The sequence below is a fragment of the Nomascus leucogenys genome, chromosome 12 (assembly GCF_006542625.1).
Source record: "Nomascus leucogenys isolate Asia chromosome 12, Asia_NLE_v1, whole genome shotgun sequence".
In the NCBI taxonomy this organism is placed as follows: Eukaryota; Metazoa; Chordata; class Mammalia; order Primates; family Hylobatidae; genus Nomascus; species Nomascus leucogenys.
In genome coordinates, this window is record NC_044392.1 from 28382109 (window position 1) to 28406987 (window position 24879).

The 24879-nt window shown below is 40.3% G+C and overlaps 1 protein-coding gene and 1 pseudogene across 2 annotated transcripts in view; both read left to right on the plus strand.

Annotated features, from left to right (window-relative positions):
* TNFSF4 (TNF superfamily member 4) overlaps positions 1-24879 on the plus strand; it is a 230892-nt gene that overhangs the window by 16885 nt on the left and 189128 nt on the right. The gene's annotated exons all lie outside the window — the stretch shown is intronic.
* LOC105740566 lies at positions 12830-14804 on the plus strand (annotated as a pseudogene).

The window sequence follows — 24879 nt, forward strand, 5'->3', positions numbered from 1 at the left end:
GGCTGGCCTTGAACTCCTGTGCTCAAGTGATCCACCTGCCTCGGCCTCCCAAAGTGCTGGGATTACAGGCGTAACACAAAATCTCTACTAGCTTGTTCACATAATAACAATTGCTGCTGGATGCCCCTAACATTACAGAAATTATGTCAATGGCTTGTCCTGCTTTCTCTCTGAGTATAACATCATCACTAATTTTGTGGCTGTTATTAACCTTTTTAGCTATAGTGTGACCTGCAGCTGTTTTTTGCTAAGAGGGCTGCAACTTTGAATAATATTTCTTATAGTTTTTTCTTTTCTCTGTCTTTAGGGTTAAAATAATGCTTTCTTCCTGAAAGGCAGTATTTGCCCTTGTTATGAAAACAATTCAACAGTGTTTTTAGATTGTTGGAAAAGTTTTGATGACCTCATGCCACTGGTTGGTAAAATTTCATAATAATTGATATAATTAGGGCCAGAGATAAATGCATCAAGAACCCAATGAAATTCATTGTTTGGATAAAGGATTCATTGTTCTACTTCCTGTTTATACTTTCCATTTTTAGCTGCCTGGGAAAAGTCATTTTACCTACAGAGTCATTTATCCCAGCAAATGCAGATTTACTTAAAAAAATTAGTACTAGAGTCCTGTTTGCTATTTGTGCTTCCAGTTATTTTGAGTTATATCATTTATGATGCTGATTTCAGCACTATGACTACCTTAAAACCATATTTGAACTATATACCCATTTTTATGAATTGGGATATAAGGCAACAGAATAGAAATAATAAAAATTTATATTTAACATAGGTAAGTAGTAGCACGTAAATATAAGAACGTATTCATTAGAAGAAATGGGTCTCAGTTGATTGATTGTTAGTAGCAGTGACATGACATGTGCAGCCCTTATAGTGTATAGTGTATATGCACCTTGTTGGAACATTTGAAAAAAAGAATATGGCAAGATTTCTGTAAGTTGTATATTAAAAATTTGTTCCATCACTTTTTTTTCTCTAAATTTGCAGTAGCACTTCCAGAATCCTTAGTAGACTGTCAGGGACCACAACTGGTAGAGGGAAGACCACTGCGTATGCTCTGGTGCTGGAAGAGGGGGTCAGGGTCATGAGGGGAATCATGTGGTGGGGGAAGGCAAGGATGGTTCCTAGAATTCGGTGCTTTTTATAAAATAAATGTATTTTTTGCTTTAGAGCTACTATAGTAACTCTAAAGAAGGTGAGAACAATATTGTACACCGCTCTTGGGAATACCTTTAACAACCTTTGTTCTCCCCCTAACACACACAAATGTTTATTCTCAGTGGGGCTGACCTTGACCTGCTTCTCCTGATCTCATTTACTCTACTGTACTTTGTATTTCTTTCCAGAGTACTTATCATCTACTAATATGCTACTTTATTTATTGTGTTTATCATTTATTTTCTATCTCCCCCTTCTAAAGTGTAAGTATCACCAAGGTAGGGATATTTGCTGATCTTCACACTGATGGAGCAGTTCCTCACATCCTTTAGCATGCAATAAATATTTATTCAATGAATGAATGTACCGAAAGCCAGTTATGTGCAGGCAATGTCAAATGCATCTACTCGTTTTCTACTCACTTTGACTTACATGAAGTGGCTAGTGTCCCCACGCCTACCAGAAAATTGGGGCTAAAGGAGATGATGATGGTCATGATGATGATGATAACAACGTAAGTTGTCATTTGCTATGTTTCTACTGTGTGCCAGTTGATTTATTAATATCACCTCGTTAAATCCTCAAATTAGTCCTGAGTGGTAGGCATTTTGATCCTCATTTTATACAACTGGAAAGTCAGATCTGAAGGGGTAAATAATATGCTCATGACGACATAGCTGGGAAGTGATTGAACGAGGACTTGAATCTCTGCCCCTGTGGTCCCAGTCCCTGGTTTTCTCCATAAGTTGCCTCTTTAAAGAATCTGTTTTAACACTGTTGATCTGAAAAAAATTAATCTACAGTATGATTAAATTGCTTAATTCTCTGTGGGAATTCGAGATTTTCTTATTCAGAGCATAAGAAATAATAATAATTTTTTCTTATGCACCTAATAATTGGAATGACAAGATTTAAATCAGAGAGGGAGAAGGGGATATGTACCAGGGTTGGGCCAAATTCCTCTCCCCCTACAGCTTGAAGGGGACATAACTGATAGCCTGGGGGTTCTTGTGGTCCCTTGGATATTTCTTTGCTTATTTCCTTCTGGGTAGGGGAGACTAGAGGAGGCTTATCATTAATAAGAAGGGGAGCTATAGGGAGGCTAGGATATGGGGGTAAGCTGAGAGGTCCTCCTGTGGGATGTAAATTGCAAGGTTTGCATAGTTGTATATTCTCCTTCAATGATAATAACTGGTTTAATGTTCAAACAGATATTCCCAAAACCACAGTGTCTCTTTCCAGAATCTGAAAAGGAAATAAGGTAATCTTCAATATTGTGAATGAATGAATCCCAAGCTATACAAACCACAGACAGACAAATCAGCTTTTTCCTTTCCTTTTTGTTTGTTAAGTATGATAAAGTAAAATTTTAAAAATGTTAATGGATCTTGGTTTAAATGATACCTCACTAAAGAAGCTATTCACAAAATTTGGTTGGTCTACTACCTCTACTCAATAAACATTACTGATGTAAAGTCCTATTTCTCTGTACTGAACACATGCACTTTTATTTATGTAGACAGTTTTTCAACCTCAGCCTGGATTGCTATTTTGGGCAAAGAATTCTTTGTTGTGGCAGGGGCTGTAAGGTGTTTAGCAACATAGCAAGATGTTTAGTTACATCCTTGGCTTCTACTCACTAGCAGCTAATTAATTCCCCCCCACTCCTGACCTCCTGCACCTGATAATTGGAATGACAAGATTTCATCTCTCAACATATGTTGGGGATAACTAAGATAAAAGCATGAAACAGTGTCAAACAGAGATCCCAAGCAGAGTACCAGAGCTCGAGTTTGTTTTTTAAAAAGGTAATTGCCATTAATTTGGTTCTGCAAAGACGCAGAATTTCAGCTGCTCACTTCTTAGTTTTGAGGCACTTTTTTTTTTTTTCTGAAAACAGTAAATCTCTTAGAATGGTGCCCTGCACATATTAAGGCCTTGATAAATGCTAGCTATTACAATCATGAAGGAGTGGTGCATGGCGGCTCTGAGGGTAGGTGATATGGTAGATATGACATAGTGCAGGCAGGCAGGGAAAGGTCCACCTTAGGAAATGCTGATCACTGTGGGATGTGAAAAAGAATAGGAATCAGTCAAGTATTTGAAGAGGAACACTGTAGGTTAAAGGTCCTAGTCCCAGCTGCACCCTGGAATCACCTGGGGAAGACTTTTCTTTTTCATGGTATTTTAAAAAAATTATACTTTAAGTTCTGGGAGACATGTGCAGAACGTGCAGGTTTGTTACATAGGTATACACATGCCATGGTGGTTTGCTGCACCCATCAACCCGTCATCTACATTAGGTATTTCTCCTAATGTGTCCGGAATTGGTTCCTTCTGGTGAGTTCTTGGTCTCGCTGACTTCAAGAATGAAGCTGTGGATCCTTGCAATGAGTGTTACTGTTCCTAAAGATGGTGTGTCCGGACTTTGTTCCTTCAGATGTGTCCAGAGTTTCTTCCTTCTGGTGGGTTCTTGGTCTAGCTTGACTTCAGGAGTGAAGCCACAGACCTTTGCAGTGAGTGTTACAGCTTTTAAAGGTGGTGCGTCTGGAGTTGTTTGTTCCTCCTGGTGGGTTTGTGGTCTTGCTGACTTCAGGAGTGAAGCTGCAGACCTTCACAGTGAGTGTTACAGCTCATAAGGGGAATGCAGACCCAAAGAGTGAGCAGCAGCAAGATTTATTGTGAAGAGCGAAAGAATGAAGCTTCCACAGTGTGGAAGGGGACCCGAGCGGGTTGCTGCTGCTGGCTCAGATGGCCAGCTTTTATTCCCTTATTTGGCCCCACCCACGTCCTGCTGATTGGCCCATTTTACAGAGCACTGATTGGTGCATTTACAAACCTTTAGGTAGACACAGAGCACTGATTGGTGCGTTTTTACAGAGTGCTGCTTTGTGCATTTACAAACTTTAGCTAGACACAGAATGCTGATTAGTGTGTTTACAATCCTTTAGCTAGACAGAAAAGTTCTTCAAGTCCCCCCCGACCCAGAAGCCCAGCTGGCTTCACCTCTCAATCCCCCCTCTGAACAGGACACCACAACTGCTGTTGGGAATTGGGCAATGACTGCTCTAGCTACTTCCTGCTGGATAGGGGTGAAGGAGGGGCCCTGCAGTTGTAGTGTCCTCCAGAGGGGAACTCTTTAGGCCAATGAAAAGGCCAGTGGGTCGGTCCAAGGGTCCTTGGTAGAAGTTGTTAGTTGAGCTCATTTGGGGTTACATTTGTAAGACCATCTGTAGTTTGATGGCCTCGATCCTGGAGGAAACACATTTGACAAGGAGGTTAAAAATACAGGGCCCAAAGGCGAGTAATAGCAAGATGGCTGTCCTGGGACTTAGAAAGGGGAGAAGCCATGTTGCCCAACTCCAGAGGTTGGTATAAGAGTTTGAGAGGCATTGATTTCAGAAGCCTTTTCCTGTAAATGCTGGGTGGCATCTCGTACTATCCCTGACTGGTTAGTGTAAAAACAGCACTCTTCTCCTAAGAAGGTGCAGAGTCCTCCTTTCTCAGGAGTGAGGAGGTCTAGGCCTCGGCGGTTTTGGAGTCACTGCTGCCAAAGAGTCTATTTGGGATTGCAGAGTAAGGATAGACTTCGTTATTTCTTGCAAACTGTCTGAGAAATCCTCTGAGAGTGTGTGGTAGTAGGATAATGAAGTAGATAATCTGGCTCTTCCAGTTCCTATAGCAGTAGCCATTTCTAACCCTGTAAGTAGGGGTATTAGTTGTATGGCTCTGCACTGACAGACTTGAGTTTTGAGGGGTACTGATAGGGTCTGATTTCCTTGGGCAATGTTAATGTTGGGACTTAGAAAAACTAACGTGCAGGTGCCTGTCCAGTTAGTGGGGAGGCAGATATAGGTCGATGTTCCACATAAGAAGAATATACCAGGCCGGGCGTGGTGGCTCACGCTTGTAGTCCCAGCACTTTGGGAGGCCGAGGCGGGCGGATCACGAGGTCAGGAGATCGAGACCACGGTGAAACCCCGTCTCTACTAAAAATACAAAAAATTAGCCGGGCGTGGTGGCGGACGTCTGTAGTCCCAGCTACTCGGAGAGGCTGAGGCAGGAGAATGGCGTGAACCCAGGAGCTTGCAGTGAGCTGAGATTGCGCCATTGCACTCCAGCCTGGGTGACAGAGCAAGAGCAAGACTCTGTCTCAAAAAAAAAAAAAGAAGAATGTACTTTGGCTGGGTAGACAGAACTGGTTGTGTATGTTAAAAAGGTGGGTGAGTTTGTTGTTTGCATTTTCCCATATTCCTAGAGTACTTGCCAAGGTAGCTCTGGTGAGTGGCTGGAAAGGGGCGTCGGGAGCAAACTGAGTGGCTCCCTGTGTTCTATTTTCCCATTGGAGAAAAAATAGTTTTGTATCGACTAGGAACCATTCGAAAGAGTGATTGAAAGAGGGGATGAGGAGGCATTCACTAGTGGTGGTGATGCTGCTGCAGGGGGTCCAGGGGTGAATGGTCATGCAGGGAGTATATTTGCCATTACAAAACCTGGACTGTTTGTTAAGCAGGGAGGAGGTGATGATTTTTGAAGTCCCTGAGAAGCGGACAAACCATCTGAATGGAGCTGTTTGGGTGACTCGGAAGTTACTATGATCAGCTGGGGCTTGAAGTTGTAGGGTGTAATTACACCGATGGGGTCTTTTAGCCTGATTTGGACTGGGTGGGCATTTTTTGCCCTTCCGAATTGTCCTTCCAATTCCCAGACTTCAGAGTTGATTCCCTCCTCAAGCAGGGGACTATGAATGGGTAACTTGTTCCCCATATTCATGTAGATAATAGCTCCAGCTTTGGCCAGTATACCCCTCCCTAATACGGGTGTGGGACTTTCAGGCATAACAAGAAAGGCATGTGAAAAGAGCAAAGTCTCCCAATTACAACTGAGGAGGTGGGAGAAATACGTGGATACAGGCTGTCCCAGGATTCCTCGGATAGTAAGGGGCTTGTTTCTCATTGGACAATCTTTTTTAAAGTGTCCTTGTAATCCACACTGATAACAAGCCCTACTGGGTGATTGGCCTGCTCCATTTTCTGTCCTCTCTGAACCACCAAGGTTTGTTTGTCTGAAGGCCATGACTAAGGCTGCGGCCTTTCTCTGATCTCACTTTTCCTTTTGGGCCTGTTCTTCTTGGTCCCTATTACAGAACACTGAGGTTGCCAGGTTTAATAATGCCTCCAGATTTTGTTCAGGGTCCAGGGCTCACTTTTGGAGCTTTCTCCTGATATCTGTGGCTGATTGGGTAATAAACTTATCTTTTATGATCAATTTACCCTCAAGGGAGTCAGGTGACAGGGGAGTATATTTTCTTAAGGCCTTCCACAGCCGCTTGAGGAAGGCAGAAGGATTTTCTTCCTTTCCCTGAGTTATGGTGGATATCATTGAATAATTCAGTGATCTACTTGATCTGCTTTAAATCAGAGAGGGAGAAGGGGACATGTACCCAGGCTATTTCCTAATTCTCCTTAGTCCTTCTAGAACACAAGTCAGTAGATGTTTCTGACTCCAGTCCCCATGATTTGGGTTGAGGTCCCAGTGGGGATCCATTCTGGGGATGGCTTGCTGACTGGTAGGGAATTTGTCCCTTTCTTCAGCTGTAATTCTATCATTTACTTGACTAAGATACCAGATATCTCCAAACTCTCAGGCTGCAGCTAAAGCCACATTCTTTTCATTAAAGGCCAGGGTTTGATCTAACAATACCATGACATCTCTCCAAGTGAGGTAGAAGGTTTGCCCTAGACCCTGTAGGACATCGGTATACCTATCAGGATCATCTGAAAGCTTCCCCAGGTCTGCCTTGATCTGCTTTAAATCAGAGAGGGAGAAGGGGATATGTACCAGGGTTGGGCCAAATTCTCCTCCCCCTACAGCTTGAAGGGGACATAACTGATAGCCCAGGGTTTTTTGTGGTCCCTTGGAGATTCCTTTGCTTGCTTCCTTCTGGGTGGAGGAGATTAGAGGAGGCTCATCATTAATAGGAAGAAGAGCTATAGGGAGGCTAGGAATTGGGTGTAAGCTGAGAGGTCCTCCTGTGGGATGTAAATTGCAAGGTTTGCATAGTTGTGTATTCTCCTTCAATGAAAAGAAAGCTTGGACATAAGGTATTTCACTCCATTTGCCTTCCCTCTTACAGAAAAGGTCAAGCTGCAGGATAGTATTGTAATTTATACTTCCCTCAGGTGGCCATTTTTCCCCATCAGAGAAAGAATATTGGGGCTAGGTTGTATTGCAGAAAAAAAAGCCACTTCTTTTTCAGGGTTTGTGGGTCAAATTGGTCCCAATGGCTTAGGATGCATTTCAAGGGTGAGCCTGTTGATGCCTGAGTGTTTCCTCTCTGAAAGGAAAAAACTGCCCATGGTTTTGGTCTGTTTTTTTTCCTCCCACCCAAGAACCCGCAACGGTCCCTGGACCCTGCTGTTCAGAATAGTTGCGCTTACCGAAGCAGCAGTGGAAACAATAGTTTTCCTCCTAGACCACAAAGAGGACCGAGGAAGGCCAGATTTAGTGGCCCTTACTGACACATTCTCGAAAACCTGCACCGTTGCCTTTCCTTTTAGACCACAAAGAGGACCAAGGAAAGTCAGATTTAGTTGCCCTTACTGACACATTCTCAAAAACCTGTTAGAGTCTTAAGCCTTTTATCCTGTTAGTATTGGGACTTTACACTTGTCCTATAAAGATGATATGCCTCAAAATGGAGTGGAGGGCTATACCCTGAGGGAGGGAAGGGATCTCCAGGGTGGGAAGAGTGATGCCTTTAGTCCTCACCTCTCATCATATGAATGGGAATGATATCCCCCCCAATTTTGGAGTCTATAATTTCTGAGGCTCCCCATATCCTAGCTTCAGGAATAGCCTTTTTTAGCCCTGCTAGTCTGAGGAGGGATCCTAAAATTCCAGATAGTCCCCCCACTGATGGGGCTTTGGGCAATAATTTTATCTTTCTAATTGGTGAGCCTGAGTGCCTAAAGAAGGGAACAGAGTCCTGAAATTTATACTAGATATCATTCTTATAGGATAAACTAGAAGAGCACCAGGGACAGGGAGTGGTTTTTAGAAACAGGACTAGCCTCGGAGAAGAGAGGCGGGAGGAAGTTTGTCTGACAGGCATTAGGACCTAGGAGGCAAGGGTCAGGATAGATAGGATAGATGGGCTAGTCTCGCTTGGGCAATGTAACTTTGAGAGTTCTGCTCATGGCTGCAGGGTCAACGAACTTGTTGTCGGGACCCCGGAGCTGAATGGCTTTCCTCTCTGTTGACCCTCGTCTCAGCCCAGAAGTACAGGGAAAGCGGAATCTGGTTCCAGGCAAACTAACACTCCCAACTCCGAAGAGTCGGGGGTTGTTAGAGAGCCCTTTCCCAGAAAGCCTGACACCTGTTCCTTTAGTCAGGCAGCTGCACTAGTCGCTTTTAACTGGCCAACAGGTGTCCGGTATTTAGCCCCTGAATTCTAAGGAAAAACAGGACAGAATAGTAAGCAAAAGGGGTCCAATGGTACTCACCATGTGGCAATATTCCAGACAAGCCCCCAAGATGTGTCTGGAGTTGGTTCCTGATGGTGGGTTTGTGGTCTTGCTGACTTCAAGAATGGAACCATGGATCTTTGCAGTGAGTGTTATAGCTCTTAAAGATGGCATGGACCCAAAGAGTGAGTGGTAGCAAAGTTTATTGTGAAGAGCGAAAGAACAAAGCTTCCATAGTGTGGAAGGGGACCTGAATGGGTTGCTGCTGCTGAATGGGGGTGGCCAACTTTTATTCCCTTATTTGTCCCCTCCTGTGTTCCATTTTTGTCCTATCAGAGTGCCTTTTTTCAATCCTCCCTGCAATTGGCTACTTTTAGGATTCTGCTGATTGGTGCATTTTACAGAGCACTGATTGGTGCATTTTACAGAGCACTGATTGGTGCATTTTACAATACCCTTGCTAGCTACAGGGTGCTGATTGATGCATTTTAGAATCCTAGCTACAGAGTGCTGATTGGTGCATTTTATAATCCTCTTGTAAGACAGAAAAGTTCCCCAAGTCTCCACTCGATCCAGCAAGTCCAGCTGGCTTCACCTCTCAGTATGAGATGCTGTAGAGACAGGTGTAGGTCAAGGAGGCAGGCTCTCATAGGCCACATTAGCCCTCATAGGCCACATTAGGGTTTTGTTCCATTGGGGAATTGTTAGACAGTTTTGATGATCCTTTTCCCTGAGCAGGGTCTTATGTTCAGAGGCAGATTTTCTATGAAGTTAAAGAAGCTTGAACTTCAGGGTCCTTCATGGCATGAGCTCCTTAGAGGGACACTGGCAGTGGGTTCGCATGATCTTATGTTTTTGCAAAATTTGCAAAAAGAAGTTATTTTTACCCCATAAAACCCCCAACTCTTAACACTACAACTTCTTCTCTGTCAAAAGTCCTTTCTGTTGGTAGGGTTGGAAGTGAGCATTTTGGGGAGGTTAAGTTGAGGATTCATTTAATTTAGGTTTAGTGGGAGGTATTTATGTATTTTACTGTCATTTCCACGTGTAGTGAATTATTACTACATGATCTCGCATAGGAATGGTTTCTAGAAAATGGAATCCTCTGTTCTGATTCATCCGGCACTGTAACACAAAGAGATAGGTTTGGAGGCTGTATCACCAGATGAATGTGTGCCATGGTAAAATATACAAATGTTGATCCATGGAAGGGAGACAAGATATGGAGTGTATGGGGCTGGAAGCTACTCTGAGGAACGTCCTTGCAGTCGTGAGAGTGTGGAATTGTAGCAAAGAGTGTAGTTCTCTGAATGATTCAGTCCAGCTCTCAGAAATGCCCATTGTTAACACTATCTAACATGAAGGGATGTGTGATGGAGAAGTCAGTATGGGAAGACACAGTGTTATTAACCATATGTGGTAAAATTATCTGACTTTTCCAGACTGGACAAATGGATAATCATGTGTACTCATGCGAGGGCTCCTCCCAGGGGCTTAGAAGTAGCCTGTAAAGCGAGGGCCCAGAATACAAAGATCTAGAAAATGGCCATTCTCTTATGTCAGGAATTTATTTTTTAGGCAGCATATATAGTTATACTGCATCACATACTTTTCAAAGAAAATTGTGTCCAATCGGATTTATGCAAATTCTTGTGTTTATAGGACATATATATATTTTAATTTTTGTTTCAATTTTTTATGGGTACATATTAAGTGCATATATTTATGGGTTGCATGAGATATTTTGACACAGGCATACAGTGCACAATAATCACATCAGGGTAAATAGGGTATCCATTACCTCAAGCATTTATCCTTTATGTTTCAAACAATCCAATTATACTCCTTTAGTTATTTTAAAATGAACAAAGAAATTGTTTTTTACTATATTTGCCCTGTTGTGCTATCAGATACTAGGTCTTATTTGTTTTTTCTAACTATTTTTTTTGTACCCATTAACCATCCCCTGTTTCCTTCAACTCCTCCACCTGGACTTCCCTCCCCAGCCTCTGGTAACCATCCTTCCACTCTCTATCTCCATGAATTCAATTATTTTAACTTTTTGCTCCCACAGATAAGTGAGAACATGCAATGTTTGTCTTTCTGTTCCTGGCGTATTTCACTTCCATCTATGTTGTTGCAAATGACAGAATTTCATTCTTTTTTATGGCCAAATAATGCTCCATTGTGGATACGTATTAATGCCACATTTTCTTTATCCATTCATCTGTTGATAGACACTAGGTGGCTTCCAAATCTTGGCTATCATGAACGGTGCTGCAACAAACATGGGGATGCAGATATCTCTTTGATATACTGATTTCCTTTCTTCTGAGTATATACTAGGAGTTGGATTCCTGGATCACATGATACCTCTGTTTTTAGTTTTTTGAGGAACCTCTAAACTGTTTTCCATAATGGTTTTACTAATTTACATTCCCACCAACAGTGTATGAGGGTTCTCTTTTCTCCACATCTTAACCAGCATTTGTTATTGCCTGTATAAGACATAAATCCTAAGCAGTATAACAAATAGTCTATATATATGTAAACTTGCATATCTTATGCATACCAATATGCTATGAAACATCTTAGTGTATTTGATGAATCTTGTCCTGACAAAGTTTGGTGGTTCCATATGAAACATCATACAGACCATACCCCAAAACATTTATTTTACCCAAAACCCAGTTATGTCATTAATAGAAAGAGGTAAATTTCGTCAGAAGTAATGATCAACTCTTAGCTTGTTTGATGATTAAATTAATTAAGAGAGATTAATTATTCAAACATAACGAAAATAAATTTCTTGCTGATTTGACACGACATACAAACAAAAAATAATCTAAAACTCATGAAATGCTACTACAATGAGGACATTGATGACAAATCAGTTAATGAATGATCTTAATGAATGATTGTTTAAGATTACTCGCTCTACAAGAAACTCGAAGTGTCCTGAAATTTTACAGTTGATATATGAAAGACACTTGGTAGAATTTCCCCTCATTATAGGACAATGATCCTAAACATTTTACATGTCATTAACAATAATGAATTTTGAAGCAAAAAAAAAGCCTTTTGAGACAGTCAATAATAAAAAACATATTTCCATAAATTGTGCTACAGGAAACACTAAGTAATGTGGCCTCTGTAGAAAATGATATTACAAAATTCTTGTTAAAGAGCATCTAGCCAAAAAGTGTAAGAAAATAGTATTATAGAAATGTATTCTAAAACTAGCAACTTTAATAAAAGTTGTTATTTTTCTGGATTATATCATTGTTGTGTTTGTTAGCTTTCATGTGTTTTTTTCTTTTTTCCAAGTGACTTTTCACCTGAGAATGATGCATTCTTTTTTCTGTTTTGTTTTTTTTTTTTTTTTTTCCTGAGACAGGGTCTCACACTGTTTCCCAGACTGGAGTGCAGCAGCACCATCATAGCTCATTGCAGCCTCAATACCTGGGCTCAGCCTCCCAAGTAGCTGGGGTTAGGCATGAGCTGCTATGCCTGGCTTGTTAGCGTTCTTGAACTTATTTTTTTGTGATTTCTTTTTCTAAATATTTAGCCTTATACCTGATTTTATATTCATAATTTTATATTTTTTTTTCTTAAAATTGTGTAATTAAAATAGCAATTTGTATAAACTTGACTACTGCCCTGCGTGATATGACATTTAGATCCCCTTGAACAGTTAGTGGTATAATAGTGATGTGATGTTCCCATTTCCCTATATTTGTTGTAGAGTGGGAGAGACCAAAGAATACCGAACACTGTTTTCTTACACTTTAAAGCAATATAATTAGTTTAATTGTAATGCAATCCTGATTGGATAACAAAATACATGCAACATAGTATCAACTCCCTTAAGAAGTATTTTTGTTGATTTTTAAAATTGCAAAGGTAGTACAAATTATTTAAAAATTATAATACAGAAGTAACATAGCAAAAATACCATCCAGTTCCCCAGAGGAAACCATTGCTTATTACTAGGAGTGAGTTTTTTTCTTCACACTTTTTCTATGCATATACAAATTTACATCTGTGAGTATGTATATATATATATGTGTGTGTATATATGTATACATACACCCCAACATATATGTACACATACACCCCAACATATATGTACACATATGTCCATTTAAAGTTAAAAAATAAACTTATAACAAAAACAAGATGATAAAATACTTATTTTTTTCTTTTTTTTTGAACAATATGTTATGAACCCCATTCCACCTCATTACATATATATATATATATATACTTAGTCTTCTTAAGAAATGCAAAGTATAGATATAGTATAATTAAATTAATCCCCTATAGATAGACATTTAAGATATTTTTATTCTTTCTGTATTATAAACAATGCTAAACTGAAATCCATAAAAATATCTTTGTACACATTTATGAGTGTTTCTGGACATCAGATTCCTAGGAATTAAATTTCTGGATCAAAGGCTTTGGGTTTAAAAATATCTGTTATTTATTACCAAATTGTCCTTCAAAAAATGGTTGGCTTTCACATGGTGACAAAATTTATGATTAAGGCCAGATTGAGTTATGTGGTTGTCCCCAACAGACTAAGAAAGTGGCACCAGCGTGTGGCAGGGCTTTCTAAGCCCAGCACCAGCACATTTCCCCCTTTCCATTAGGGGTTCAGCTTAGGATCACCCCTGGTGGGCAGCTCCTGAGTTGTGAAGGAGAGTACAACAACCCTGTCTCGGACCTGTGGAGGCTCCCTGGATGGCGTTGGTCTCTGCTGCCTCTGCTTCTCAGTTCTCGAACATCTTAGCTGAATCATCAAGGCCTCAAGGAAGTCTGGTTCAGCATTCTTCATCTCCAAATGTAGTATATCCATCTGATAAGCCTTTCCTTAATAGTGATCTGTGACACTCCCCAAATAAGCCTACACTTGCCTATCCAGAAAGCAACAGCAGAGCTATATTTTCTGCTCTTAAGAATCTTCAAGGTAAGATTTGACGCTTGGAACTTGAAAGGATTCCAGCAGAAGAAAGTGTGAAAACCTTGTCTAGAGAAACAATTGAATCCAAGAAAGTACTGGATGAAGAGATACAGAAAGGGAGAACTCAAAGAATGAAGAATCAAAGCACAATCAAGAACTGATATCTCAGTTGATGGCTGCAGAAAATTAATGTAATCTTTTAGGAAAACAATTGGAATACATGTGAAGTATGATAACGCATGCAGAAAGGGAGAGGACATCTGTCTTACAGAAACAGGTTTCCCTAGAAAGAGAACGGCAATACTGTCAAAGACATGTTTGGAGCCAACTTGAAAAATTGAATCTTTTTGAATGGGAGTATAACTTTCCACAGTGCAGGCCCTTGCAGAAAGAAAAATGTGAGAGTTGGTAGCAAAACTCTTTGAAGAAGAACAGGAAAGGAAACATGTACAAATTAAGGCAGCTAAGTTACAGATTGGTCTAGAAACAAATAGACTTATCGTTGAAGATAAGGCAGGTCCACATTTTCCCAGTGCAGGAAGAATTTTTAAAAAAGTCAAACCACAAGAAAAACTAAGTTCTAGGAACTATTTTGGTGCACCAGTACATTATAGATTATGCTTGGGTGATGTGCCATTTGTAGCTGGGAAGTCCAAAGTCTTAGCCATGCTGTGGCAGCCAATGTTCAGCTTGTCTTGCATTGCATCTAATGAAGCAACACAGCAAAGCTTTGTGCAGTGATCAGTCATTAGTGTTCCTTTGGCAAAGCAAGTATCTTCAAGAGGTGTTAAAAGTAAGAAGTTGTCAGTAATACCTCCCTCCTCTGACAGCATTAATGAGGAATTGTCAGAAGTCTTACAGACTTTACAGGATGAACTTGGACATAGGAGCTGTAATCACCAGCAACATGCAGAACTTACCCAGGAGTTGCCAACTGTTGAACTGAAAGGCAACTTAGTGTGTGAATTGGAGGCAGCAGTGGGAAGGATGGAGGGAAAAGCCAACCAAATAACTAAAGTTTGAAAATACCAAACCCAGCTGGAGAAACAGAAGGTAGAGAAGCAGAAGAAGGAATTAAAAGCTACCAAAAAGACTCTGGATGAAGAAGGAAAGAGCAACAGCCATTCTTCTGGACCACAAATAAGAAGGCGTACAGTATGAGCACAACATGAACTGTACACACAGTTGTCATCATGTTGATGTGAGTCATAATTTCAACTAGATGAAGCCATGTTAACCTTTTATAAATTTGTCAATGAAGTCAACAAAGCATTTTTTTTAAAAAGAAAACACTGAAACTTTCCTTAACAGCCTGTTAACAAAGGCTTTCTTTGTTATAAACTCTCAAAATTGCATTTCTAAATAGAACATGAATGTATTGATGATAATAAAAAACTAGTAATTTAGTATTTAACTTATTTGCCATTCTCATGCTTACATAGAAATTAAGCCCAAGAAGACTGATTTTCCTCATGGTATATGATAAGATACTCCAAGAGTGCTAATGGACATGTTAGCCACATATTAGAGGAATTCCTTTATATGGCCCTCTTGGAATTGATGGAGATAGATTTCTAGGATTGTATCCAGATATCCAGCACGAATTGTCATGGCTACCTAGGCACTAGGCATGTCAAACCTTTCTATAGTTAGAGCATTTAATTTAGGATCCTTAAATAGATTTTGGAGTATTTGTGAATCTCCTGAAATTATATGTAAACTTTTGCTTTTGGGGCCAGTTTTCTGATGAGTAGGTTTGTAGCTCAATCACATTCACAACAGTGAATCCGTAGATCCAAGGAAAGTGAGAATCAGTGCTCTGGTGACATGGTAAATATGTGTCTCAACCATCCTTTTAACAATTAAAACTTTTGTTATCTATTTGTTTGGAAAAGAAAAAAAAAGAAAGTGGTACCTATGCATTCTTTTTTTTGAGATGGAGTCTTGCTCTGTCACCCAGGCTAGAGTGCAGTGGTGCAATCTCGGCTCACTGCAACCTCTGCCTTCTGGGTTCAAGCAATTCTCCTGCCTCAGCCTCCTGAGTAGCTGGGATTACAGGTGCATGCCATCACGCCCAGCTAATTTTTGTATTTTTAGTAGAGATGGGGTTTCACCATGTTGGCCAGGCTAGTCTTGAACTCCTGACTTCAGATGATCCTCCCACCTATAAGTTGTTGGTCATACTCATGAAGAGGGGTGGCTCAGTGATGTGTGACAAAAGGGCAGAAAGGAGGGGTCTCTACAGCAGAGCTCTGCTGCTTCTCTCTCATCCCAATCAATTCTGCTCTGGTCCAAATTTGTAGATCCACTCAGCAGATCAAAACCCCTGCAGTCATCTGGACCCACCTATTTCAAAAGGCAGTTTAACAAACATCTGGTGTTATTCAAGCATGCTTTTAAGGGGATTTCACTTCTCATTTCCTCCTTCACAAGAAGTTATCAAATGATTCCTTGTAACCACATTCAGTAAGCTGCACGAGATGAGTTCTAGTACAGATGATTTTCTTCATCTCTCTATCTTTCCAGGACTATTGCCCCATGGTTAGTTTGGATAGCCCCTTCAGTTTCTCTGCCCATTTTCCATCATAGGGCTGTTTAGGCACCTCATCTCAGCAGCCCATGTGAAATGCTCCCTTTGCCTATCAGCAATGCATAGTGTAGTCATGTGTTGCCTCGCACCTTTTCTTGCAGCCTTGTTCTTGCTCACATGATGACTTTAATAATTTATGTGGGTTATTACTTCCCTTCCACCCCCTAATTTCTCACAAATGTGTTCCTTGCCCGCACAGTGAGTCCTGCTCTGAAGTTTCTTTTCCACAAGGGGCCCCTCAGTTTAGCTTCTTGTTGAAGTTCTTCTCTATTTCTTTGGACCTCTTCCTGTTTCTGTCACTTGCAGTACCATAGCTAAGTCTGCTATCCCCAGCTATCCACCTTTTGTAATTCAGCAGTAAAAGCCAGGGTCATAAAAGCAACAAGCTGGTTGGATCTTCATAGCTAGTCTCAGGATTTCTAGCTCTCTTTGGTAAATATAAATCAAGCATGGTAAGTAGAATTAACCATATCCCTTTTGAAGGCAGTCTTTGATCTTCAAAATTGTCATATTTATTTTAAAAACGTGCTTAGCTATTGCAACCCACATGTAGTGGGAGGAAATGTTTGAAAGGCTTTTCTGCCACAGTCAGCAGTGACTTGTCAGACAAACACCTTCTGAGGTGCAACTTTGGTCCTGACAGCTCTCATTCCGTAAGGCACAGTCCAGGAGAATGGGAAGCCAGGAGACTTCAGAGAAAAGTTGTCTGTTTCATGGGCATATGCTGTTCACCTGTCAACAGACACTTTTAAGAAAGCATCCAAACAAAGGAGATAGATATAGTTCTATGTCCAAGGGTAGAATCTGAACTGAGTCTGTGTTATCAGCTGGCTAGTTGGAATGGGGAGAGGCCAAGGATATTGATTGGCAGTATGGCTGCTGGCCTGTGTGGCCATCATAGCCAGGGTGGACAATATGATAATAGATATTGACCCTATGGTCATATAATCTGATCAATGTCCTTAGATCAGCAAGCTTCTCACTATGTGTTGTATAAAATACTGGTGTGCAGAGAATGAGATGTTGATTTCTTAATCCTCTGAGCCCAGGCAGGACCTGGAACATCAGGGAGCACATGGGCTGCTTACCTTTGGCCTCAAGTAGCTTCTCCCATTTGCCCCCGTGTGCAGTACCAATAACATCACTTTCTCTATGTGTCCTGAAATGGAAAGATCGGAAACACTATCTTAGCAGACCTGCCCTTAAAGGCTAGTGGTTTAAGAAAGTATAAGGTTTAGGATAGATAGAGCATCCTAAGAAGGAAGCATGAAGGAAAATAAACATGAGAAGGAAACATGAATGAAAATAATCCCAGAAAAGTGTAATCCAATATGCTAATGTGAAAATAGTAAAGAGAGGAAGGAGAATGGCATTGGATGGCTAAGGAAGTCAGCAGACGTAGTTTTTTTTTTTTTTTTTTTTTTTTTTTTTTTTTTTTTTTTTACAGCTGGTAAAAAGAAAGTCCTTGAATTTTTCTTTCTTCTTTTTGTTTTTTTAAATATAAAACTCTTAGACTCTGACTGGCATTTGTTTATGCTTGTCTAAGAACTGTGTTTTAAAATCTTTTTATTCCAAACACCTAACACAGGGCCGATCACATATAAGTATTTACTGATCAAATGTTTGTTGAAATGACCAGGCATGAAGTGATTGCAAAAGAAGAAACTCATTCATTCATTCAACTCAACAAACATTTTCTAGTTACTACTACGGGCTAGGCTTTGGACATTCAAATGAGTTAGAAATAACATAGTTTTCAAGGAATTCATAGTTTAGAAGATAAGGCTTATTGATAATACATTGTTATGTATGGCATAACATAAAGTTAAACACCAAGATAAAGTTAAACACCAAGAAGGGACAATCAATTTTATCCTGGAGAGTGGTTAGGACACCAGAGGAATGCTTTAATTGAGTTTTATTTTTAAAGATTGATTGAAGTGTAGTATACATGTATAGTAAACGTACAGCTTAATGAAATTTGACAAGTTGAACACAACATATAAGCCAGGTGCCTAGAAAGATCTCTTATTTTTCTTCCTAGTTACTATCCACCAAAAGTAAGACCTATCTGACTTTAAACAGCATATAGCAGTGATGCCTTCAATTAGTGCCTGTATAACAGGAATGACACAATATGTATACTTTTCTGTCTGGGTTCTTTCAACAAACATTATGTCTGTGACATTCATCTATCTTATTAGATATGAGTAAAGATCATTCAGTCTCATTGTATGATATTCCATTGTCAGAATATGCATACATTCATTCCTCCATTTATTTACCTACTGTTTGGTGGACATTTTTAGTCTCTGACTGTTACAAATAGTTTTGCTATGAAATTCTAATACATGTGCTTTAATGAATATATGTATGCATTTTTGTTGAATGTACACCCAGGAGTGCAATTTTTTGTTCTTATGATATATTAAGCTTTATAGATACTTCCAAATAGTTTTCCAAAGTGGTTGTACTAACTTATACTCCCAGCAGCAGTCCATGAGGGTTCTGGTTGCTCCACTTCCTTGCAAACAATATTTTTTCTTTTCATTTTAGCAATTCTCATGGCACCGTATTGTAGTTTAGCAGACTTATAAAAGATGCATTGTATTTTATTAGGCAAATGGGGTGATAGAGCGAGTCCTGGGGAGGATCAAAAAAATAAGAAAGCAGGGAGCCTGTGGGAGTCCTCAGCAGCTCTCCTTGGAGGCACTAGGGGAGAATCTATTTCCTTGTGTTTTTCTAGCTTCAAGAGGCTGCCCAAATTCCTTGGTTCCTGACCCTACATCATTCCAACTTCCTTCCGTCATCACGTCCCCTTCTCTAACTCTGACTCTCCTACTTTTCTCTGCAAGGACCCTTGTGATTACTTTGGGTCCACCTGGCTAATCCAGGCTAAACCCCCCCCCCCATCTCAAAATCCTTAACTTAATCATGTCTGCAGATTCCTTTATCATGCAACTTACATAGTTACAGGTTCTGGGGATTAGGACATGAATATCTTTTGGAGACCCTTTTTCAGTCTATCATGGTCATGTAGCCTCATCTTATCTATACTATAGTGTGTGTTATTCTTATTTATGTAGGCCAGGTGCTAAGCAGAGTGGTGTGATGGAAGAGGCTGGGTGCGGTGGCTCCCACCTGTAATCCCGGGAGGCTGAGGCAGGCAGATCACCTGAGGTCGGGAGTTTGAGACCAGCCTGACCCAACATGGAGAAACCCCTTCTCTACTAAAAATACAAAAATTAGCCAGGCGTGGTGGTGCATGCCTGTAATCCCAGCTACTCAGGAGGCTGAGGCAGGAGAATCGCTTGAACCCAGGAAGTGGAGGTTGCAGTGAGCCGAGATTGCACCATTGCACTCCAGCCTGGGCAACAAGAGCAAAACTCTGTCTCAAAAAAAAAAAAAAAAAAAAAGGCTGGTATGGAGTTAGCACACCAGGAACTCCCAGAACTGCTTCAGAGCTGTGAGGCCTTGGACAAATCATTTAAATTCTCCTGGTTCTCAGTTTCTAGTTTGTGAAATGAGGCTATTGGACTCAGCCAAGGAAGGCAAATTCTTGCTGGGCATACTGTCAACCTTCCCTCCCGCACCCATGGCAGAGATTACTACTTGTTCAAGGCTCTTTCTCTTGTGATCTTGTGTCCCAGCCTAATCTTCCAAACAGCCACTACCAGATGGCATGAAATAATACTGAGATGAAATCTACTTTCTGTCCCCAAAAATGATCATCTCTGAGGCCTACATCTTAAGCTGTTAAAACAACATAGGCTCCTAAAACTCAACTAACCTTATCGTGGATCATCGAATGCCCAAAGTGAATTGACTTCCTTTCTTTTCTATATATTTTCTTTCCCAAGTTTTCTCTAACCTATTAACTTGGCTAATCAGTATTTTATATATCTTTGCTTCTCCTCTGAAGGGAGTAGTTAGGAACAAAAAGAGAAATAATAGGCCGAATGGGTCCGCAGCTATCTTATCATCAATCAGGTATAAATAAGAGTTGCCTACACAGAACCACTGCCCTGCCACCACACTCATGGCAATGCATGTACTTATACTTACACCTGTACCTACACTTACATTTTAAAGCCCATGTCATTTTTTTCCCCACACATTGATTTCTACATAGAACTTGCCTCTTCATAATATACAGAGAACACAGCAACAAATTATACTGTTGATTGCCAGATTTATGAGCTAGAAAGAACTCTCTCAAAAGCAATTGGCAACCAGGCATGACCAGGCATGTGAAACATCTCTCTGAGGGTGAGTGTGAAACATTAACATTAAAGACATATAGCTTGGATCATGAAAAAAGCTATGAGACAGGATGTGAACTCACTTCTACTGGAAGGAGTATAATGCAAAGAGTACTCAGGGGGACTTAAGTTGAGCACGAGAATCAAAGTCAGGTACTAGACCAAAAAACCAGAATAGTCAAATGATCACACTGTCTTGTGATACATGGTTTCTGGAATGCATTACGAAAAATGAAAGAGCACTTTTCTATTAAGATAACTGTCTCTTATCAGATTCTACCTAGGTTTGCTGTAACCTGATGCTTTCAACTCCATTTGTGGTTTATAAGATTTTCCAAAGAAGAGACACTTTTTCTTCTTATTCTAATACCACTTCTCATCAAAATGGAATTTTGAGTTGCTTCATTTTATAACCACAGGACAGAGAAGATGCCTCTTCTGAGATCTGAGTTCCTCACTGGAAATTCTTGGTAGAGACAAAGATGTCTGGTGTCCTGGAATGGGTTGCCTTCCCTGAAAAGCCAGAGCATCCCTCCCCTACATTAAGTGATTGCCCTTGCATAAGCCTGCCTTATTTTTCTCACAAAATGTGTCAATATCTGAAATTATTTTATCAATCTGTTTACCTTGGGACTGGCAACCCTGTAGATGATGAATTGGAGGTGCTGATCTAAGTTGCAGGCTTGTTTTCCTTGGCCAGCATAGTGGCCATAGATCAATTTTGAATTGAATGTCTTTAGACAAGCAGAAACTCTCCTGCTCAACATAATCACCACTCCCTGTATTCTCACCCTTGACTACTTCACACATGTGAGTTCTCTGCATAGCCCAGCAAGGCATTTGAGTATGGGAACTGTGGCTTCCCTGTAGCAGGTCTCCTGCCCTGGAATATAACTGCATGGCAGTGGGACCTCATCTGTACCCCAGCATGCATAATGGAAGGGATTCAACAAGTATGTGTTCACTGGGGTATAAAATGAGAGGTTTTATTTCTGGCTTCTTCTAACTTGTAGGTCAAAGAGGGGGCGTTCTGCACTTTTCATACTTTCACTTTCTCACCTGTGGGAGGTTTGAGTGGTACAATGTACATGGAGCTGAGAGGGAAATGGGTGGAGGCCCTGTTAAGATTCTTTTGGAGACAGCCCTCCAGAGTCAGCACTCACTAGACAATGAGAAACTCCCTTCTAGCCAGGCTTTTGCAAAGAACTGAGTTGCTTCCTTAGATGGGAACAAAGGTTCACAAGTATTATTGTTGTAAGTCTCCTCTCTGTGAGAAATGAGATAATGATGAGTCAGCCAGTATGGTGGACAAGGTAATGGTCTCCGACCCCGCAAAGATGTCCACATGCAAATCCCCCAAACTTGTGATTTTGTTACCTTATATAGCAAAAGGGACTTTGCAGATGTGATTAAATTGGAGTCCTTGAGATGGGGAGATTATTCTAGATTATCCATCCAGGTCAGCCCAATATCATCACAAGGATCCTTATGAGGGAAAGAGGAAGGCAGGAGAGTCTGAGTCAGAAAGAGTTACGTGATGACAAAAGCAGAGGTAAGAATAATGCCATTGCTGATGGGGGAGCATGAGCCAAGGGATGTGGGTGGCTGCTAGAAGCTGGAAAAGACTGGGAACAGATTATCTCCCAGAGCCTCCAGCAGGAATACAGCTCCCAACTACACATAGGTTTTAGCCCAGTGAGACCTGTGTGAGACTTCTTACCTTCAAAACCATTAAGATAATAAACTTGTGCTGATCTAAGGCATTGTTCATGGTAATTTATTATAGCAGCAATGGGAAGCTACTACAGTGAGTCAGTATTTATTGAGCATCATTTGTGAGCCAGGAACTGCATAATGTTCTCAGAATAAAAGATAGATATGGTCTTCAAACGCAATTTTGTAGGGAGGGTAACTTTTTTAAAAAAAATTTAATTTCTATTTTTCCAAAATTTTTTATTTTTTATTTTTTGCATTTCAGTAGCTTTATTGAAAGGTATATCCCTTAGTACTAAAACATAATGGTAGTTGGTTAGTTTACCTCTGCCAACTCATAATTAACAATGATGTATTCAAAATGTTGAAATTTATCAGCCTTTTGGGAAAACTAAAAAGTTACCCATAAAACAGGATATTGGCCTGAGATTTCCTTTTTTTGTTGTATCTCTGCCAGGTTTTGGTATCAGGATGATGCTGGCCTCATAAAATAAATTAGGGAGGAATCCCTCCTTTTCAATTTTTTGGAATAGTTTCAGTAGGAATGGTACCAGCTCTTCTTTGTACATCTAGTAGAATTCAGCTGTGAATCCATCTTGTCCTGGGTTTCTTTGGGTTGGTAGGCTATTTATTACTGCCTCAATTTCAGAACTCATTAATGGTCTGTTCAGAGATTCAATTTCTTCCTGGTTCGGTTTTGGGAAGGTCTGTGTGTCCAGGAATTTATCTGTTTCTTCTAGATTTTCTAGTTTATGTGCACAGAGATATTTATAATATTCTCTGATGGTTTTTGTTTTTCAGTGGGATCAGTGGTAATATTCCCCTTATTATTTCTGATTGTGCTTATTTGAATCTTCTCTCTTTTCTACTTTATTAGTCTAGCTAGTGGTCTTATTTTATTAATTTTTTTTAAAAAACCACCTCCTAGATTTGTTGACCTTTTGAATTTTTTTTTTGTGTGTGTGTCTCGACCTCTTTCAATTCAGCCCTGATTTTGGTTACTTCTTGTCTTCTTCTAGCTTTGGGATTTGTTTGCTCTTGTTTTTCTAGTTCTTTAGAATTATGGAACGTGGACATTTTAATGAATTTCTTATTGCTATGAAGATGATGAACACTTAGAGACAATTACATCAATACAATTAAAATTGATTCCACAGAATGTTTATAAATGCATACATTTTCCTCCAAAGAAACATGTTTTTCACAGATTTAAGTAACAAATGATTTATATAGGCTTCTCCAGATTCCAAAATATGTACAGATTTTTTTACTCTACAGAAACTGATGAGCAGTAGTTGAAAAAGAGAGTTGCTTTGTCTAACATGGCTCTTATGAAATTCCGTATCAATACACATTTTTCAGTAACCACACATTTTCCTTTTATTATTAAATGAAATTCTGGACACATCAGCATGCAGGACAAAACTATTCCCATTTCCAAACACTATTTCAAACGAGAACATGAGCGGCTGACAGAATGACTTAATTTTAGCCATACACACATGCACACACACACAGGAGCACACACACACACAGGCACATGTCAGGGACCCCGAACAGAGGGACCCCGAATGGAGGGACCTGCTGAAGCCGTGACAGAAGAATATAAATTGTGAAGACTTCATGGACAATTGTTAGTTCTCCAAATTAGTACTTTTGTAATTGCTTATGCCTGTCTTTACTGCAATCTCAAAACATAAATCGTGAAGAGTTCATGGATATTTATCACTTCCCCAGTCAATACTCTTACAATTTCCTATGCCTGTCTTTACTTTAATCTCTTAATCCCATCATCTTTGTAAGCTGAGGATGTATGTTGCCTCAGGACCCTGTGATGATTGTGTTGACTGCACAAATTGTTCATAAAGCATGTGTTTTTGAACAATATGAAAGCTGGGCACCTTGAAAAAAGAACAGGATAATAGTGATGTTGAGGGAACAAGGGAGATAACCATTGGGTCTGACTGGCTGGGAGCCAGGCAGAACAGAGCCATATTTCTCTTATTGCCAAAAATGGGTAAGAGAAATATCACTGAATTCTTTCCCCAGCAAGGAATATTAATAATTAACAGCCCTGGGAAAAGAATGCATTCCCAGGAGGAGGCCTCTAAAACAGCCACTCTAGGGGTGTCTGCCTTATGCAGTTGCAGATAAGGGATGAAATATGCCCTGGCCTCCTTCAGCACCCCCAGGCTTGCTAGAATTAGGAAATTCCAGCCTGGCAAATTCTAGTCAGACTGGTTCTCTCCTCTTGAACCCTGTTAAGATGTTTATCAATGACAATGCATGCACAGTGGGACATGGAACTTCATTAGTAATTCTAGTTTCATCCTGACCTTGTGATCTCACCCTGACCTTCTGCCTTGTGATCTTTTATTGCCCTTGAAGCATGTGATCTCTGTGACCCACACCCTATTCGTACACTCCCTCCCCTTTGAAAATCACTAATAAAAACTTGCTGGTTTTACGGCTCAGGGGGCATCATGGAACCTGCCGACATGTGATGTCTCCCCCGGACACCCAGCTTTAAAATTTCTGTCTTTTGTACTCTATCCCTTTATTTCTAAGACTGGCCGACACTTAGGGAAAATAGAAAATAACCTACATTGAAATATTGGGGGCTGATTCTCCCAATACACATGCAAACACATGCACCATCCCCAGTCTTCTCTGTGACTTTTGACTAACATGGTCGCAGCAGCAGTCAAT